General features: G+C 49.5%; 1 protein-coding gene across 1 annotated transcript in view; it reads right to left on the bottom strand.

Annotated features, from left to right (window-relative positions):
- Positions 1–16918, bottom strand: part of IQSEC2 (IQ motif and Sec7 domain ArfGEF 2) — a 368004-nt gene that overhangs the window by 296295 nt on the left and 54791 nt on the right. Inside the window, exon 2 of the mRNA XM_060251901.1 lies at positions 13978–14007. The gene's annotated coding sequence lies outside the window, so the exon portion shown is untranslated. The remainder of the gene's footprint in view (positions 1–13977; positions 14008–16918) is intronic.

Consider the following 16918-nt stretch of genomic DNA (forward strand, 5'->3'; position numbering starts at 1 on the left):
GACTTCCTTGGAGGCCTCCCATCCCTTTCAGCCATTGTTCTCTTGGAGCAGCGAATCAGAGCACGCGTGGATCCAGGCTGTAAAGAGTTGAGCTGTGGCTCCGCGTAACATTGGGAGAAAGAGGCTGAGGAAGAACTAACTACTGAAACCGTGAGGAGTCCTTTTAAAAGCAGTTCCTTATTCTCTCCGCACCAACACTAAGAAATTAAAAGACTTCGCCCACGTCTTCATTAAGTCCCATTTGAAGATGCTACCATTCTTTGTGACCGCTGAGAGACTCTGTGGCTCAATTTTCAAAAATGTTCAGTGTTCCTCAGTTCTGCTTTTGTTTAACTTCACTAAAAACGCATATTGACACGCGTGGCGTGAAAGTTTCGTGGCTTCCGGCAGTTCTCCCATATTGCTTATCTTCACGCCGGTTCCAGTTGTATTCGCTGTCGTTCCCTTGGAGGGCTTTTAACACATACCACTGAGAACCGCTATAGAGTTATAGCGGTCTGTTGCTAACGCTCATGCCTCTAGGTTTGCAGAGGCAGTTAAGACACCACAGAAAACCCTTGCCTAGCGGATGCAGCCGCGGTGAGACAGCTGCTTCCAGAAACAGGATTTGGCGTTTCCATCAGGGCAGCAGAGCGAGAGCCGCTCAGCACAATCTATCAGGACGTTCTTCAGAGCAAACTCCATCTCAATCAGCCGGAGCTGCGACGTTGAGGCTTTGCGACACCTCCGCTCAGAATAACAAGCCCGGGTCCTTCATTTGAAAATTAAGGATTGCATTTGTGGAACAGCTCCTGCGAACACCCAATCAAGCTGAGTCGATGGGGGAGTCGGCTGGCGGTGAGATCGTGACGCTGGGCTTCTACTGCCAGAAATAGCGAGAGTCTGCGGTGTACAGACATGGGGGTGCAGAGGCACATCCTGTATTCCAAAGCAGCTTCAGAGAGAGACTCGAGAAGAACAGGCAGGATAAAGACCCTGATTAGGAGTTCAATGAAGCTGCCTTGTATTGAAGCAGGTCCGTCAAAATCAGAACTGGCTATTAAGAATGGCAGTCGCTCCCCAGGGTCTCAGGTCAAGGTCTTTCCCATCCCCTCCTGCCTGGTCCTTTTAACTGGAGATGCCAGGGATTGAACCTGGGACCTTCTGCATGCCAAGCAGAGGCTCTGCTACTAAGCCAGGGTCTCAGGTCAAGGTCTTTCCCATCCCCTCCTGCCTGGTCCTTTTAACTGGAGATGCCAGGGATTGAACCTGGGACCTCCTGCATGCCAAGCAGAGGCTCTGCTACTAAGCCAGGGTCTCAGGTCAAGGTCTTTCCCATCACCTCCTGCCTGGTCCTTTTAACTGGAGATGCCGGGGATTGAACCTCGGACCTTCTGCATGCCAAGCAGAGGCTCTGCCACTGTGCCCTAGCCCCTCTCCATTATGACATGATCAGATTCTTTTTGAAACGACTCTGGATGCATAAACATCCCTTAGCAGGGCCCAAGTTTCCAGCTTGTGCCACCCCTCACAGCTGGCCTAACCCACTCCTCATCAGGCAGATCAGAAACCGACAAATGGATTTCTGAAACAAAATCAGAAAGCAGCAGCATTTCTATTAACGTTCTTGTTTCCCCTCTCTGCATCCAGACCCTGAAAGGGTGTCTTACAGATGATTCGTCAAGCCGGTAGCCATGGACACAGGTGCCTCCTCCTTCACCTCCCAAGTTCCCACACACCAATTTCTGCTGGGATTATTTTAAAGCCACAATGTGGCAGAACATATTCTGGTGAACGCGTGAAGCTGCCTTATACTGCAGCAGAACCTTGGTCCAACAGAGTCTAAATTGCCTACTCAGGCTGGCAGCAGCTCTCCCAGGTCTCACGGACAGTTCTTTCCTATCACCTCCTACCTGGTCCTTTTAACTGGAGATGCCGGGGATTAAACCTGGAACCTTCTGCCTGCCAAGAAGAGGTTCATCCACTGAGCCAGGGTCTCAGATCAAGGTCTTTCCCACCCCCTCCTGCCTGGTCCCTTTAACAGGAGATGCTGGGGATTGAACCTGGGACCTTCTGCCTGCCAAGCAGAGGCTGCCCCTGAGCCAGGGCCTCAGGTCAGGGTCTTTCCCATCCCCTCCTGCCTGGTCCTTTTAACTGGAGATGCCAGGGATTGAACCTGGGACCTTCTGCATGCCAAGCAGAGGGTCTGCCACTGAGCCAGGGTCTCAGGTCAAGGTCTTTCCCATCCCTTCCTGCCTGGTCCTTTTAACTGGAAATGCTGGGGATTGAACCTGGGACCTTCTGCATGCCAAGCAGAAGCTCTGCCACTGAGCCAGGGTCTCAGGTCAAGGTCTTTCCCATCCCCTCCTGCCTGGTCCTTTTAACTGGAGATGCCGGGGATTGAGCCTGGGACCTCCTGCATGCCAAGCAGAAGCTCTGCCACTGAGCCAGGGTCTCAGGTCAAAGTCTTTCCCATCACCTCCTGCCTGGTCCTTTTAACTGGAGATGCCAGGGATTGAGCCTGGGACCTCCTGTATGCCAAGCAGAGGCTCTGCTACTAAGCCAGGGTCTCAGGTCAAGGTCTTTCCCATCACCTCCTGCCTGGTCCTTTTAACTGGAGATGCCGGGGATTGAACCTCGGACCTTCTGCATGCCAAGCAGAGGCTCTGCTACTGTGCCCTAGCCCCTCTCCATTATGACATGATCAGATTCTTTTTGAAACGACTCTGGATGCATAAACATCCCTTAGCAGGGCCCAAGTTTCCAGCTTGTGCCACCCCTCACAGCTGGCCTAACCCACTCCTCATCAGGCAGATCAGAAACCGACAAAATCAGAAAGCAGCAGCATTTCTATTGACGTTCTTGTTTCCTCTCTCTGCATCCAGACCCTGAAAGGGTGTCTTACAGATGATTCGTCAAGCCGGTAGCCATGGACACAGGTGCCTCCTCCTTCACCTCCCAAGTTCCCACACACCAATTTCTGCTGGGATTATTTTAAAGCCACAATGTGGCAGAACATATTCTGGTGAACGCGTGAAGCTGCCTTATACTGCAGCAGAACCTTGGTCCAACAGAGTCAAAATCGCCTACTCAGGCTGGCAGCAGCTCTCCAGGGTCTCAGGTCAAGGCCTTTCCCATCCCCTCCTGCCTGGTTCTTTTTACTGAAGATGCTGGGGATTGAACCTGGGACCTTCTGCATGCCAAGCAGAGGCTCTTCCATTGAGCCAGGGTCTCAAGTCAAGGTCTTTCCCATCCCCTCCTGCCTGGTCCTTTTAACTGGAAATGCCAGGGATTGAACCTGGGACCTTCTGCATGCCAAGCGGAGGCTCTTCCACTGAGCCAGGGTCTCAGGTCAAGGTCTTTCCCATCCCCTCCTGCCTGGTCCTTCTAACTGGAAATGCCAGGGATTGAAGCTGGGACTTTCTGCGTGCTGCGCAGATGCTCCACCACTGAGCCATAGATCCTCCTCACACACATGAAGCCGCCTTATACTGAATCAGACCCCTGGTCCATCAAGAAAAAGACAACGACTGCAGGTTTATGTCCTGCCCTTCTCTCTGAATCGGCGTCTCAGAGCGGCTTAGAATCTCCTTTACCTTCGTCCCCCACAACAGACACCCTCTGAGGTGGGTGGGGCTGAGAGAGCTCTCCCAGAAACTGCCCTTTCAAGGACAAGTCTGCAAGAGCTATGGCTGACCCAAGGCCATTCCAGCAGCTGCAAGTGGAGGAGTGGGGAATCAAACCTGGTTCTTCCAGATAAGAGTCTGCACACTTAAAACCGGATCTTCAAAAAAAAATCAGAAAGGCTGGTTCAGACACGGGCTTTTCGTGGGACACAGCATATTCCCCCTGCAGTTTTCTACAGAGTGCGAGGAGAGGCAGGGCCTGTTTGGAACCGCTGAGATCAGAATATGGTCCCTGTCACACAGCAGAGCCCCTGCAGCGCTCTGTCACCGTGCCTGAACTTTTGGCAATGAGACGAGGAGCCGTGTCAGTCCGATCCCATCAGGCTCTCTCCTGCCACTGAAGTGCCGCAGCCGAGTGCCTGCAGATGGGGAAAGCTGCGTGGAGCAACGCAAAAGGACAACCTCTTGGTGGTAATAGTGCAAGGACATGAAAACGGGAAACTACCTCTGACTGAATCAGATCTTTGGCCCATCAAGGTCAGCGTTGTCTATTCAGACTGGCAGCCGCTCTCCAGGGTCTCAGGCAGACGTCTTTCACATCATCTAATGTCTGGTCCTTTTAACTAGAATACCGGGGTTTGAACCTGGGACATTCTGCATGCCAAGCAGAGGCTCTGCCACTGAGCCAGGGTCTCAGATCAAGGTTTTCACCATCCCCTCCTGCCTGGTCCTTTTAACTGGAGATGCCGGGGATTGAACCTGGGACCTTCTGCATGCCAAGCAGAGGCTCTGCCACTGAGCCAGGGTCTCAGGTCAAGGTCTTTCGCATCCCCTCCTGCCTGGTCCTTTTAACTGGAGATGCCGGGGATTCAACCTGGGACCTTCTGCATGCCAAGCAGAGGCTCTGCCACTGAGCCAGGGTCTCAGGTCAAGGTCTTTCCCATCCCCTCCTGCCTGGTCCTTTTAACTGGAGATGCCGGGGATTCAACCTGGGACCTTCTGCATGCCAAGCAGAGGCTCTGCCACTGAGCCAGGGTCTCAGGTCAAGGTCTTTCCCATCCCCTCCTGCCTGGTCCTTTTAACTGGAGATGCCGGGGATTCAACCTGGGACCTTCTGCATGCCAAGCAGAGGCTCTGCCACTGAGCCAGGGTCTCAGGTCAAGGTCTTTCCCATCACCTCCTGCCTGGTCCTTTTAACTGGAGATGCCGGGGATTCAACCTGGGACCTTCTGCATGCCAAGCAGAGGCTCTGCCACTGAGCCAGGGTCTCAGGTCAAGGTCTTTCCCATCCCCTCCTGCCTGGTCCTTTTAACTGGAGATGCTGGGGATTGAACCTGGGACCTTCTGCATGCCAAGCAGAGGCTCTGCCACTGAGCCAGGGTCTCAGGTCAAGGTCTTTCGCATCCCCTCCTGCCTGGTCCTTTTAACTGGAGATGCCGGGGATTGAACCTGGGACCTTCGGCATGCCAAGCAGAGGCTCTGCCACTGAGCCAGGGTCTCAGGTCAAGGTCTTTCCCATCACCTCCTGCCTGGTCTTTTTAACTGGAGATAGTATTTATAAAGTTTATTTCTCTGCTAAAAAGGTAAAGGTGCAAGCATCAGTCATTTTCGACTCTGGGGTGACGCTGCTCAGGAGGAGGAGGCGGAACTCTCAGAAAGGTTCAGGAGCTGCACTCCTGTGAGCTCCCCCTGAATTCGAGGCCTGGGTACACATACGGCCCAGCCACCCCAGCCTGACATGGGCTCCTTTATGTCAGATCTGGACCTCATAACAAATGAGTTTGACACCCCTGGTGTACATCTTCTGGGCTTCCAGATCTTTTTTACATTTAACTCAGTAAGTCCAATGCTCTAAACCCCATACACCACGCTGGCTCGCCGTGCTCTTCCTTGTGAAAAGAGGTTTGGGGGGTTCTCGCGGTGCCCAATCTGTCTGACCAAAGAGCCGAGTGGAACCCACAAGAGTAAATCCCGGGGAAGTACAACTTCTCTCAATTCACCTTCAGCACTCTTTAAAAAAAAAAAAATTGTGGGTGAAAGCAAACATTGTAATTTAGAGAAGTGCATCTTATCCAAAGGAGACGTCATAGCATTCACTCTGAACATCTGGGCTTTTTTGTAGCAGGAACTGCTTTGCATATCAGGCCACGCCCCCTCCCCCCCGATGTAGCCAATCCTCCTGGAGCTTATTGTAGGCCCTGTCCGAAGAACCCTGTAAGCTCCAGGAGGATTGGCTACATCAGGGGGGCGTGGCCTAATATGCAAAGGAATCCCCGCTACAAAAAAAGGCCCTGCAAAAGAGCCCGCAAGTTCAAAAAATTGAGGGGAACCGCTGCTGTATCAGACATCCCTCTCTGTCGAACTGATTTATTCTGTCATCTGCCTCGAGAAAAGCGGATTGTAAATAACATGAATAATTGTTTTTGAAAGTGTAGAATGCTGCCTATCAGCTTACAATCCCTCCAGTTATGTCACCTTCCCATGACACCCACAGAGCAATATTTAATAAGCTGGCAAAAGAACAAACAGCCTGCGTGAAAGTTCATGGGGTCTTTTTTTAAAAATGAAAAGGCAAGAGGCAGCGGTGGGGGGGGGGGCGCAGTGGGAAGGCTTTTAGTGTCTTGGTCCCACTGGCGGACCTCCTGACGGCACCTGGGGGTTTTTTGGCTACCGTGTCAGAGTGTTGGACTAGATGGACCACTGGCCTGATCCAACGTGGCTTCTCTTGAGAACCAGTTTGGTGTAGTGGTTAAGTGTGCGGACTCTTATCTGGGAGAACTGGGTTTGATTCCTCACTCCTCCACTTGCACCTGCTGGAATGGCCTTGGGTCAGTCATAGCTCTCGCAGAGGTTGTCCTTGAAAGGGCAGTTGCTGCAAGAGCTCTCTCAGCCCCACCTACCTCACAGGGTGTCTTTTGTGGGCACAAGGAGGTAAAGGAGATTGTGAGCTGCTCTGAGACTCTGAGATTCAAAGTACAGGGCAGGATATAAATCCAATATCTTCTTCCTCTTACGTTCTTAAGAGGGCATCTGATCAGCTGCTAGTGGATGAAGTGATCTGGGCTCAGTTCTCTGTTTTGGGGCAAAACTTCCCGGATGGCCTCAGGTGGGTCTCATTCAATCAGAATTGCCACACTGCTCAATTGTCTCAAGGTCATGTTGTACAGACACAGAGCGAGGCTATATTCTCCCAAGGAAATCTACAAAAACAAATCCATGTTGGGAAAGGGCAAAGCCCTGAAGAGGCACAAAATAAGCTCAGGATATGGCCAGTGTTAAAAAGATTTTGGGGAAGGGGGGGTGGTACCTGGGAAGGGCAAGCTTTCAAGAGGGTGTGATGTCACCTCCAGATGACACTCCAGGAAGTTCTTCTACTTCTCTGTGGTAAAGACCATAGATACCAGGGGGGATTCCTAAACCATCTTAAGGGCAGGGAATCAGGCATGGGGCAGGGCATTGCCACCTTCCAGTGGGCAAACGGGAAACCTCGGTGCGGGATAAAAGGGATACCAAGAAGGGTCGGGGATTGGACACATTTTGTGGTACCATCATTATGCTACCAACACTGATTTTACAACTCCATTTGGACAAGGATCGGTAGATTTCACATGAGTGTATGTGCACTGAAATTGGGACCGTAGGGCAGCGGTCCCTAACCTTTTTGGCACCAGAGACGAGTTTTGTGGAAGACAATTTTTCAATGGACTGGGGGGGGGGGTTGGCAATCGTTTCGGGATGATACAATTGTGCACTTTATTTCTATTAGTTTGGTGTTGTGGCTAAGTGTGCGGACTCTTATCTGGGAGAACCAGTTTTGATCCCCCACTCCTCCGCTTGCAGCTGCTGGAATGGCCTTGGGTCAGTCACAGCTCTCGGAGAGTTGTCCTTGTATTTTAACAATTTATTAATAACATATGGTTACAATACTTAATTGTCTCTTTTCTATACTAACCCATATGATATTTCAACCCCCCCTCCCTCCAATATTTGACTTTCCCGAAGTTATAAATTTAAATTCAATTATAAAGGTACCGCTAACCAATCAAAGTTCAATACTTTTCTTTTCTCATAAATACTAAAAAATTGTCCAATGTCTTTTTTACATTCCACTATTTCTCCATATATCCTTTAAATTTCTTCCACTCCTTTTTGAATATATCTAAATCATAGTCTCTTAAAGTTTTAGTTAATTTGTCCATCTCACTCCACGATAAACCTTTCACAATCCAATCCCATTTCTCTGGTATTTTTCCCTGTTTCCACAGCTGCGCATACAATGTCCTAGCAGCTGAGAGCAAATACCAAATTAAAGTCCTGTCTTCCTTTGGAAATTTTTCTAATTGTAATCCAAGCAAAAAAGTCTCTGCAGTTTTCTTAAAGTCATAACCCAAAATTATGGAGATTTCTTGTTGTATCATCTTCCAAAACTCTTTCGCTTTTTCACAAGTCCACCACATGTGAATCGGAGAGTTGTCCTTGAAAGGGCAGCTTCTGTCAGAGCTCTCTCATCCCCACCCACCTCACAGGGTGTCTGTTGTGGGGGAGGAAGATAAAGGAGATTGTGAGCCGCTCTGAGTTTCGCAGTGGAGGGCAGGATATAAATCCAGCGTTGTCTTCTTATTACGATTATTATTACCACATTGTAATATATAATGACATAATTATACAACTCACGGCCCGGTTGCTAACAGGCCATGGACAAGTACTGGTCCACGGCCCAGGGGTTGGGGGGAGGAGAATTATCAGCTTCCAAAGTCCTCACACTGAGGTCCCAATTCAGATTACCCCTTCCCACATGCCTGAAGACAGGTTTCTCTTAAAGAAAACTTAAATCATAGGGAGCATTTGACACGGAACTCCCAGGGGACATCTGGTTTGGCCCACGAAGCACCTATCGTGTGCAAAACCCGCCGTTTGGAAGCTGCTTAAAATACAGCAGGTGGCCGGGGGAGAGGAAACTGACAGTGCAGATGAGCTGCAAAAAAGAAAAAAGACCTCATCTCCCACTCAGGAGGCAACACTGAACACATTCAGGCTAAATTTCCTTGATCGCTGCCACTCAGTGCCTCCGAGATATACCTACACTCAGGGCTTTTTTTGTAGCAGGAACTCCTTTGCATATTAGGCCACACCCCTCTTATGTAGCCAATCTCCCAAGAGCTTACAAAATAAAGGTCGTCCCCTGTGCAAGCACCAGTCGTTTCCGCCTCTGGGGTGACGTTGCTTTCACAACGTTTTCACGGCAGACTTTTTTAACGGGGTGGTTTGCCCTTGCCTTCCCCAGTCATCTACGCTTTGCCCCCTGCAAGCTGGGGACTCCTTTGACCGACCTCGGAAGGATGGAAGGCTGAGTCAACCTGGAGCCGCCTACCTGAACCTAGCTTCTGCCGGGATCGAACTCAGGTCATGAACTCAGTACTGCAGCTTTATCACTCTGCGCCACGAGGCTCACTTCCAAGAGCTTACAAGGCTCTTAGTACGGGGCCTACTGTAAGCTCCAGGAGGATTGGCTACATCAGGGGGTGGGGCCTAATATGCAAAGGAGTTCCTTCTACCAAAAAAAGCCCAGCCTCCACTAGAAACCTACTTCAGTTTCTTACCATTTCAACTGCCGTGGCTTCCCCCAAAGAATACTGGGAATTATAGCTGAGTGAGAATACTGAAAATTCGATTACAGATTCCTGGTAGGGTTGCCAGCGGGCTCTTTTGTATTGGGAAATACCCGGAGATTTTGGTGGAGCTTGAAGAGGGTGGGGTTAGGGGAGGGAGAGACTTCAGTGGGGTGTAATGCTATAAAGTCCACCTTCCAAAGCAGCCATTTTCTCCAGGTGAACTGATCTCTGGACTAATCCCTGGAGATCGCCAGCCACCACCTAAATACCTAATCCCTGATATTTTCCCCTCAAACATACACCAAAACCATTGTGATCGATGGAGTTTCCGAGAAAGGGAAATGGCTATTAAAGGTAAAGGTTGTCCCTTGTGCAAGCGCCGGTTGTTTCCAACTCTGGGATGACGTCGCATCACAACGTTTTCACAGCAGGTTTTTTTTTCCAGGGTGGTTTGCCCTTGCCTTCCCCAGTCATCTACGCTTTCCCCCCAGCAAGCTGGGGACTCATTTGACCGGCCTCGGAAGGATAGAAGGCTGAATCGACCTTGAGCCAGCTACCTGAACCCAGCTTCTGCTGGGATCGAACTTGGGTCATGAGCAGAGCTTGGACTGCAATACTGCAGCTTACCGCTCTGTGCCATGGGGCTCTTACGCCAACTTAAATGACGTGCATGTGTGTATGTGAAGTGCCATCGAACTGTACCTGATTTATGTGAGCCCGCCGGGTTTTCAAGGCAAGCGACGAACAGAGGTGGATTCCCATTGCCTGCCTCATCTGGAGGCTGGCAACCTTTGCAACTGAGGAAAGCGCCTCAAGTATTCTACCCTGTTCAAATGTCCCACTCCTAAATAGCCGCTTACCCCACCCAGCGATGGAAACAGAAACATGCACACACCACTCAAGGTGCCTTGTAGTTCTGTTCACAGAAGCCAAGAGAGTCCCAAATCCCTGCCTTTGTTTTAATCCGCAAGAGTTCATTCCCTCGCCTAAGCTGGGAACAGCAAGAAATCTATTCCCCAGCTAATCAGAAAAAAAAATAATAATTACTGCTCTTATGCACGCACGGTGTTCTCCCCCCCGCCCCCCCTTTGCTCTGCTGATATTGCTTTTGCAGAGATAGAGACATCATGGCACTAGACTTCCCAGATGTATTTTTTCCCCACCAGAAAGCAGCTGAAAGCCTACCAACGTATTCATTAATGGGATTGGTTGATCCAAGTGCACGGAGATCCCAAACGCTCCAGGAGCTCAGATCTTGTGGGGGACGTTGCTGAGCTACGCAATAAAGGTCAGCCCATGTCCCAAAGGTCTTATGCTCTAAAGGTCCCCCCCTCCCACACACAAGTCATAGATCAATTAAGTTATCTGCATGACTAAGCCAGTAGCAGATCCTGGTGTTTGAGTACTGGAAGACCCATTTGCTTCCATACTTGTAGCTCAAAAGGCTTCTTTAAAAACGTAAGCTGCTCACAAAACCCAGCAACTGAAATGGTCACCTTTGTGCAAATCTCCACCTGTAACCCTCCCCCCCAAGGAATATGCTCTTTTTTATCAGCTCTAGCCGACACAAAACAGCTCTTACGAAACCAACCTGCAGCTGGGAAAATATAGTCATAATCCGAAAGCCACAGGGATAATGTTACCAAACCCCTTTCATGGCACAAAAGAATTCTGTGTCACTGGAAACACAAATAATGGAGCAAAGAGGAAAAAAAATTCTCTGCGGAATGCCTACAGACCATGGCGCTCCTATTCTTCATATCACACTTCCCCTCTCCTGCTGCCATCTTGGGCTGTAGGACTTGACAAATACAATCAGTATTCTTGGCCTGTGCTTTACAGTGCTCCCTGACAGCACGGAGAACAACCACCAAGGGATTCCATCCCCAAAGCAATTTGACTGGAACATCCACTTGTTTCCAACTGAGCACGGTAGTCTGGATGGCAACTTAACCCCGGGGCAAATTAGGAGTTGTTCTATCCTGGGAAATGGCACAGTGCTTTGGATATATTGGACTCAGCACCAGGCCTGGGATGATGTCGGGACAGGATTCTAGTCAGACACAAACCACATTCTGTGATCTTGGGCCCGGCCTTACCTTTCAGCTTATTTTACCTCAGCAAAGTGTTGTGGAGGATTTTACCTCAGAAAAGTGTTGTGAAGAAGTTTTCAGACAATCTGAAAGCCACAAGGGACTGATGATGTTGGGATCAAGGCCCTGCTCAGTCACAAAACATATTCTGTGATGTTGAGCCTGGCCCTACCTTTCAACTTATTTTACCTCAGAATAGTGTTGCGAAGGATTTTACCTCAGAATAGTGTTGTGGAGGATTTTACCCAAGAAAACTGTTGTGGAGGATTTTACCTCAGTAAACTGTTGTTGCAAATTTTACCTCAGGAAAGAGCTGTGGAGAATTTTACCCCAGAAAAATGTTGTGGAGCAAAGCATTGTGGAGGATTTTACCTCAGAAAAGTGTTCTGGAGATCATAATAAGGGGTGAAGGGAAGAAATCCATGTCTCCAAACTCAATTTCCTCAGGAGAAAGGTGGGACAGAAAGGCAGTACAAGCAAAGAAATAAAATGGTCTTGGTTGTCAAAATGGCAGCTTTCCAGTGACAATGGGAAGTGAGAAGTTTCAAACAGGAACAGAAAACTTGGGCTTAGCATGATGGTGCCCACTAACTGTTCTTCCTAATCCAAGAAAGACCAGAACAGACAAATTATACCCTTCCCATATCTTTCAGCAGTAACCCTGCATGCTACAATCATCACACCCTTTTTCAAGGACTGGATCCGATTCAATAGAAAAGTCCCTTCTTCCTTAAGAACCACCTGTCTCCTCAATGCCTTTCTAGTACCCCAACCCAGAATGATCAGTGACCCTAAAAGACAAAAGCTGCCCACTGCCGGCCAACTATTTTGGAGTATCTGCCAAAATCATTGATGGGGCAGTGGCCTCACCACAGAAACCAACTGATGGGCCCTGGCCTGTCTCAGGCCTCTTTTAGCCCTGTCTCCTATTTCTGCTACCATGCTCTGCCCCGGTCAGCCTGAAAGCCACAAGGAGCCTGTGAGGAAAATGGGATGCTGCTCCCATGTTCTGCCCTGGTCACTCTGAAACCCACAAGAGGCCTGTGAGGAACTCTGACTGACAGAACAGAGTGCTGACCAAACCACAAGCCCAAGCATGGAAGAAAGAGACGGCAGATAGACAGCAGCTAAGCCAGATCGCATTCTTCTCCCTTCCTCAGATGAAGCAGCAATGGTGGTAGAGAAGAGTGTGGAGGAAGAAAGGGGGTGAACCACCTCTGACCCCCCACCAACTCCAGCTTGGAGTCCTCCCCATCGCTCTCCATGTATATCCACATGGTGGGGCAGGGATTGTCAACACAGGTCTCTCATCTGGAGACCACCAAACCCTGGATCTGGCTCACATGTGGTGACCTCTCAAGGGGTTCCAACCTTCCATTTGTGTTCCTTGCATGGGAATAAGTCAACCTGGCAGGCCATATTATAGTGCTGGAAATGAAAAAGCATTAAGCTCACGGCCAACTGCTGCAAAAACAGAATAAATTTATAAACCATATATAGAAAAACTTGACCGGAATACACAATTTATATGCACACACAGTTGCAAATTCCCAACGCTGACCCAAACCAAAAACAGTCGCTTCATAATGCCGCTCCACTTGCAGGAAGCAAGTTTCTCCGTGATTTAAAGAGCAATGGCTCTACTTCTTATTCGCTTGCGTGGCGCCTATGGCGACTAGATGCAAAATTCTTTAGCAGATGGATCTTGTGTAGCGTAACTGTCCCAAAGTTGGAAGCCAGTGCAACGGTGAACCGGTAAACAGTCCATATCCCAGAATGCTTCGTCAGGCGCAAATAAAATCATTGGGACTAATCTAACGATACAATCACAATTATTCTTCAAGGCAAACATGCAATGCTGGCGTGTCCGAACAATGGTTTATAAATTTATTCTATTTTTGCAGCAATTGGCCATGAGCTTAGTACTTTCATTTCTGGTTGTATATACGGCTTCCTCTTTGGTCGGTCACATTATAGGGCTGGCATTTCACCTTGTGGTGATCAGTCGGGCCTAGCGTCAAGGGACACAGCCCCTTCCTCTCAACCTCACAGCCTCTGGTTTTCGTTTTCTCCCTCTTTCCCTCCCATTCCCACCACAAGGGTCACGTCTGTTTTAGCGACTAAGCCCCGCAGGAAGAAACTCAGGGTATAGGGCAGCCGCTTGGGGGAAAAAAAGATTATTAACAATATAATTAATCAGGTGATTAAGAATGTCTGTTAACATCATTAACCATGACCCAGTTGTAGGATTAAGGCGGCAGGAACCGCACGTAAACTGAGGCATGCCTATGTCGCTAACCCCACACCACCTTCTACCCTCCTCTCCACCAGACTCAGGAGCACCCATAGTCCACCCCCCAACCTCCCACCCCATAGGCAATGCAATGCCACACATCCAACCCCCCCCCCCGTGAGTTCCATTCAAAGACGCTTTTGGGGCACCACGATTCTCCGTGTACAGCCCCAACTCTCCCCCCCTCCCCAAAAAATTGATCAGGGTGGATCACACGTACCAAACCACGCAGGGCGGAGGTGGGAGAAGGGGCATCCAGGTGTGGGGGGAACACTGGGCAAAGGCAAGAGAATCTCATGTCAAGAGAGGCTGGGGGGGGGAAGATTACAGGAAAAGAGGGATTTTTTTAAGAAAGAAAAAAAATAGCAACTGACCTGACGGTTCTTGAATTTTCCCCATCTGACCTGCAAAGAAAAGAGACAAGAAAGGTTACAGAGGGCTTGAATTTCTTGTTCTGAGAAATTGGAGATGGAGCAGGGTTCATTTTCTGGTAGCGGGAACTCCTTTGCCTATTAGGCCACACCCTCCTGAGGTAGCCAATCCTCTGAGAGCTTACAGGGCTCTTTCTTACAGGGCCTACTGTAAACTCCAGGAGGATTGGCCACATCAGAGGGGTGTGGCCCAGGGGTGGAATTCTAGCAGGAGCTCCTTTGCATATTAGGTCACACCTCCCTGATGCAGCCAATCCTCCAGGAGCTTACAGGGCTTTTTGTACAGGGCCTCCTGTCAGCTTCAGGAGGATTGGCTGCATCAGGGAGGTGTGGCCTAATATGCAAAGGAGTTCCTGCTACAAAAAAAGCCCTGATCACAAGACACGGAAGACTTACAGGTGTGCACTACTGCAATCAGCCCCATAGTACCTAAGTGGGTACTACGTTGTAGAGACCATCCTCTGAAATATCCATTTTCTCCAGATGGCTTCTCTTACATTCTTATGTCTGGAGGGGTGATGATTTGTATTTCTGGTGCTCAGGGGCAGGCCTCAGATTCAGCAGGAGCTCACAGGAGCTCAGCTCCTGAACCTTTCTGAAGGTTCCCCCTCTTCCTCCCCATCTACCTTGTCCATTGAATAGTAGGTACAGCTGCATAAGAATCCCTAGATTAGGAGAGCCGGCAGCCAGCCAGCCACCAGGGGCTTTGCCACACCCCCAGCAGCCCTCATTAACCCCTGGAGAAGCCCGCACCACACTTTCTCAACTTCTTATGTGATTTTGGGTGGTGGGTAGCTTGCTGGCCTTTTGACTTGGGGGGGGTGCGGCCCAGGAGAGCCCCAGGTGAGCGAGGCCTGCTTGGGCTAGCTGGATCTCTAGCCAGCCCAAGCAGACCCTGCTCACCCAGGGCTCTCCTTTCTTAAATCAGGTTGCTTTGGCTGGGGGAGGGCGGCATATGCTAATGAGTTATGCTAATGAGCTCCACCACCTATTTTTCTACAATATGACCCCTGCTCAGGGGGGTAACAGAGTGAGAGTTTCTGGAGCTCTGGCCCTGCTGGTGGACCTCCTGATGACCCCTGGATTTTGGCCACTGTGTGACACAGGGTGTTGGACTCAGTGGGCCATTGGCCTGATCCAACATTGCTTCTCTTATGGTCTTATGTCTGGGGCAGGGATGCTCTGTATTCTTGGGGGTCAACAGTGTGAGGGCCTCTGGAGTTCTGGCCCTACTGGTGAATCTCCTGACGTCTTGGCCACTGTGCGGCGCAGTGTTGGATTGGATGGGTCACTGGCCTGATCCAACATGGCTTCTCTTACATTCTTAGGAGAACAAAATAGTTAATTGTTCCTAGGCAGAATGAGTAATCTGTCCCCAGTGTAAGGTAGGAGGAAAGGGCGGAGAGAGATTTGGATGGCCATTAAAAGGGATTAAACAAATGCATAGAGAAAAGGCGTATTAGTTGTGCTATCACAATGGAATCTACAGTTCCAGAGGCTGTGGAGGTTCTTAGTACACAAGCAATACTGGAGGGCGGGGGCATTAATTATCTTCACGGCCATTTTGTCAGCTTTCTGAAGCATTCGTATGTTCTGGACGGTATGAATTCTGGTCACCGCACCTCAAAAAGGATATTACGGCATTGGAAAAGATCCAGAAAAGGGCAACTAGAATGATTCAAGGTTTGGAACACTTTCCCTATGAAGAAAGGCTAAAACGCTTAAGGCTCTTCAACTTGTAGAAACGTCGACTGAGGGGTGACATGATAGAGGTTGACAAGATTCTGCATGGGATGGAGAAAGAAGAGAAAGAAGTCCTTTTCTCCCTTTCTCACAATACAAGAACTCGTAGGCATTCAACGAAATTGCTGAGCAGCCGGGTTAGAACAGATAACAGTTGGGAGGGACGGTGGCTCAGTGGCAGAGCATCTGCTTGATAAGCAGAAGGTCCCAGGTTCAATCCCCGACATCTCCAACTAAAAAGAGTCCAGGCAAACAGGCATGAAAAACCTCAGCTTGAGACCCTGGAGAGCCGCTGCCAGTCTGAGTAGACAATACTGACTTTGATGGACCAAGGGTCTGATTCAGTAGAAGGCAGCTTCAGATGTTCATACGTTCATAAAAGGAAGTACTTCTTCACCCAAAGGGTGATAAACATGTGGAATTCACTGCCGCAGGAGGCGGCGGCAGCTACAAGCATAGCCACCTTCAAGAGGGGATTGGATAAAAATATGGAGAAGAGGTACCTCAGTGGCTATTAGTCACAGCGTATTGTTGGGACTGTCTGGGGCAGTGATGCCCTGTATTCTTGGTGCTTGGTGTGGGGGGGGGGCAAAGTGGAAGGGCTTCTAGTCCCAATTGTGAACCTCCTGATGGCACTTGGGTTTTGTTTGTTTTTTGCCACTATGTGACACAGAGTGTTGGACTGGATGGGCCATTGGCCTGATCCAACAGGGCTTCCCTTATGTTCTTATGTGACACAGAGTGTTGGACTGGATGGGCCATTGGCCTGATCCAACATGGCTTCTCTTATGTGACACAGAGTGTTGGACTGGATGGGTCACTGGCCTGATGCAACAGGGCTTCTCTTATGTTCTTATGTGACACAGAGTGTTGGACTGGATGGGCCATTGGCCTGATCCAACAGGGCTTCTCTTATGGTCTTATGTGACACAGAGTGTTGGAATGGATGGGCCACTGGCCTGATACAACATGGCTTCTCTTATGTTCTTATGTGACACAGAGTGTTGGACTGGATGGGCCATTGGCCTGATCCAACATGGCTTCTCTTATGTTCTTATGTGACACAGAGTGTTGGACTGGATGGGTCACTGGCCTGATGCAACATGGCTTCTCTTATGTTCTTATGTGACACATAGTGTTG

This window comes from Heteronotia binoei, chromosome 13, assembly GCF_032191835.1.
Source record: "Heteronotia binoei isolate CCM8104 ecotype False Entrance Well chromosome 13, APGP_CSIRO_Hbin_v1, whole genome shotgun sequence".
Taxonomy (NCBI): domain Eukaryota; kingdom Metazoa; phylum Chordata; class Lepidosauria; order Squamata; family Gekkonidae; genus Heteronotia; species Heteronotia binoei.